This window comes from Tupaia chinensis, unplaced genomic scaffold (genome assembly GCF_000334495.1).
Source record: "Tupaia chinensis unplaced genomic scaffold, TupChi_1.0 Scaffold000141_1, whole genome shotgun sequence".
In the NCBI taxonomy this organism is placed as follows: Eukaryota; Metazoa; Chordata; class Mammalia; order Scandentia; family Tupaiidae; genus Tupaia; species Tupaia belangeri.
In genome coordinates, this window is record NW_006159611.1 from 2,119,330 (window position 1) to 2,122,924 (window position 3,595).

The 3,595-nt window shown below is 56.6% G+C and overlaps 1 long non-coding RNA gene across 2 annotated transcripts in view; it reads left to right on the forward strand.

Moving 5' to 3' along the window:
* The window catches only part of LOC102495128 (uncharacterized), a 448,830-nt gene that overhangs the window by 294,748 nt on the left and 150,487 nt on the right, over positions 1-3,595 (forward strand). For both annotated transcript variants that reach the window (XR_334057.3, XR_003548844.1), the window contains one exon: positions 2,931-3,035. This is a non-coding gene — a long non-coding RNA (uncharacterized LOC102495128). The remainder of the gene's footprint in view (positions 1-2,930; positions 3,036-3,595) is intronic.

Below are 3,595 nucleotides of genomic sequence, written 5' to 3' on the forward strand. Positions count from 1 at the left end.
GGGCTTTGCGGTTCTGCAGGTGCACAGAGAGGCTGCTTGCTCTCACCACTGAGTTTGGGAGGCCTCTCTCCCCAGTGGTGTCCATTACACTTGCTCCTGGAGCCCCGAGGGCCGCCTCACAGGGCATGTCTCCAGTTTCTGGAGTCTCCCAGGAACCGTTTCAGGTCATTGCTGTGGAGCAGGGTGGCGCAGGCTCTGACTCAAGCGGGCTTAATGGAAGCAGCCCTGAGATCTTTTTGTGATTTCCCTAAGCCGGTGGAGGTGATGGGTTTTGCTTGGATGTTATTGTCAGGCACTTGTGGCAGAGGGGATATGTCTTGCCACCCTCACTCTGTCAGGCCCCTCCCCACCCCTGCACAGGGGCACCACCAGCACTGCCATTTGTCTTGAAGCCATCAGCTCAGTGGGATGGAGGCCACCCAGGGCTTCCAGGAGCAGCTGCAGCTGTGCATCCCCATGGCCAGTGCAGAGCGCCTCCCCACTCCTCTGCAGTGAGCATGGGTGGCCTGATCCCTGAGGATCATGCAGGCTCTCACTGTCTGGAGGGGGGAGCTATTGTCCCCCTTCCAGCCTGTTGTTCTGCAGTAGCTTTTCTGTGAGGCTTCCAGCTCCTGCTGACTCACAGATGCATACAGAACAGAAAGGCTCCCTCGCTGGCTTGCCGGTCTCCAGCCTCGTGGCTCATGAAATGGCCAAGGGCACACAGAGTTTGCCCCTGCCTGGAGTGAGTGCGTGTGGTGAGCAGGAAGAACTGTTTATACAGGCCTGTGACCAAGAAGCCCGTTCCACGCTCAGGGCTGCCTCTCCTTTCTGCAACCTGGGTCCCCTTTTCCAACGTTCTGGGCTCAGCCACAAGCTCAGATGCGGCTTCTGTGATGACAGAGGCATCCTCCTGTGTAGGTGCTGTTTCAGACGGACAGATCAGAGGACGCCCCTTCTGTTTAGGGCCAGCTTCGGGGCGTGGTGGTTAAGGTGGCTGGTTCCCACGTTACCAGCTGCCAGCCGTGGGGTTGGGGTCTTGATCTGGCAGCTTAGAAAACATGCTAGGGGTGTGTGTGCACCTGCCCACAAAGCCCAAAAGGAATGAGAGATGGGTGGAGACGGCACCCTCCCTGGGGACACGGGTGACCATCTTGCAGTTAGAGCACACAGCCCTTGGGCACTCGGAATATTTCAGGGGTAAATCTCTGGTTATGTTCAGGTCACTGCTTGCCCAACTGAATGGAATCGTTTCACTGAAACCATCTGCACATTTCTCCATGATCCTTAGACTAATACCAAGATGCAAAACTGGTCTCTGCTCTTTTATTGCCATGAGCCCATGAACACACAAAGGGCTGGAAAACAACATTTTCCCATGTTCTACAATACCGCTCCCTTGGGCCCCTGGGCCTAATTTGTTCTTAATAATTTTCAAAAGAGTCTCTGTCCTTCAGCTCCCCAGAAACGCCTTACTGTCTTAAAGCAAGCTGCAGCCAATACAGAAAATCTTCCCAGTTCTAGGCAGTGGAAGGTTCTGGAAATAGATCATTTCCCCTTGTGGTCGGAACGATCTGCGTGTTCAGTATGGGTGTGTGTGGGGTGTGTGTGTGTGTGTGTGGTGCATTTGACACGGACACACAGAGTCCTACTGCACAAGGCCACAGCCTTCCCGGCTTCCTCAGGCCCGTCCGCAGCTCCTGCATCTTCAACGCCGGTCGTGGTTCACGGAGGTGACCCCTGTCTGGAAACGCTAGACTTCTTGCCTCGCCTTAGAACCCGTGTTCCAGGCCTCGGCGGGTAAAGACAGAGGGCTGTCCTCTAGCCCGCCCGAGCCTTCTCAGACTGACGTAGCCGACGCGCTGTGTGTGCAAAATCGTGCATCCCCCCTCCCACAGTGCGGGGAGGGAGAGGATCTGGGCAGAGGGAGATGGATTACTCAGACCCCCTCAATGTCAGGCGCTGCGCTGGTACTCTGCTCTCTCCTTCATAAGTGAAGCCATATTGGACTGCAGAACTCGGACTTCAGAGCCAGACCGCCAGGGTTCGGATTTCAGCTCAGCCCCTCGCAGGTGGCAGGAGCCTCAGCGTCCCTGTTTGTGAAGTGGAAATAGTAACAGAAGTGACCTCCGCGGCCTGTTGTTGAGGTTAGGTAAATGAAGACTCGTAGCGTACCTGGGAGTCCACGGTGCTGGGCAGGTGTTTGTTAAATAAGAGTTGACGGAGGCAGAGCCAGACTCACCCAGCAGTCGCTAGGACAGGATTTGAATCTGGTTCTGTTGGTTTCAAAGCTACCAGCATCTTGCCTTACCACGCCGCTGTGTTTTCCTTCTCATTCTCCTAGTCACTCATGAGAAAGTGTCTGGGGTCCCTCTCTCCACTCCTGTCCCCCTGGCTCCACCATGGGCTTGGTGGTCCTTACCTGTGCCTGACCTTTCTCTGCCTGCACTTGGACAAAGGCTGAGATGTCTCAGGGTCCGCGATGGAGGGTAAGATCGGGCTGCCCCGAAGCAGTGGTTAGAGACAGATCCCACCTGACTGACTGGTTTGGGTCCTGACCCAGTGGCTCAGAAGACTGAGGAGCTGCTCCATGGCCCAGTGGTTAAGACAGCTGAATCCCACATGGCTGATCCCGTGGTTCAGGTCCTGGGCCTGCTGGCTTGGAAAACACCTGGCATGTCTGTGGGTGAGCTCAGAATCCACCAGGAAGGTGACATGGAGGAAAAGAGGCTGCAGTGAGATGGCGCCCCAAGGAAGGATGACCCTCCCTCGTCCTTTCTCCCTCTGGTGACAATAGCAGCCAAGTTCAAAGCTGTCCCTGGCAGGCGATAACGACACTTTTCCCCAAAGCACTTCGGGATGGAACTGGCCCCTTAGTTGCATGCCCAGTCTGTGAGGGTGGAATAAGTCTCAGAGTGACTTTGTGTGTCGGTTTTTTTCTCTCCTCACAGAAGGCAGCGGGGGCTGGATGGTGGCATAGCTGTTGACACTGCCCTGCGAGGCCGAGCTGCACCGGCTGGTCACGGGTTCACATCCGGAGTCCCTGCACACACCAGGTGAGCATGCGCCCCCTGTCTCGAGCTGGCTGAGGCTGGGGGTGGATACCGGCATCAGTACCCTTTTGAGGGTGCTGTCTCTGCCTCTCTCGCTCGTGGGAGAAATAAACTTAAGGAAAAAGAAGCGCCTTAGAACAGAGGGCATGGCATCCGCTTCCGGTCCGACCCCCCCAGGCAGTGGCTTCCCCGCCCAGCCCAAAGGCCGCCTCTCGCCGTGTCCACATCGAGGAAGGCGGGCGTCCTATTTGGTGCTTTCTGCCTTAAGCAGAAGATGCCGTGCTGTGGAGCGCTTTCCCTTCACACAGCGGCAGGGGCAGGAGCAGCCGGTCTGGACTGTGAGCTCTTAGACAGGTGCTTGCTTCTGCCTCCGTCTCTGCCGGGGCTTCCAGTTCTAAGCTGGCGTCCCTCCAGCTGGTCGTTCCTGTAGACGCCGTGGCAGTTGGCGTGAACCTGCGCATTGCATGTCCACTTTCCTCTTAAATGCCGCTGAAGCTGTGGAACACAGTTGCAGAGTCCCGAGGTGCAATGCAGAGGCACGCAGCAGTCGGTTTCCAGTAGGG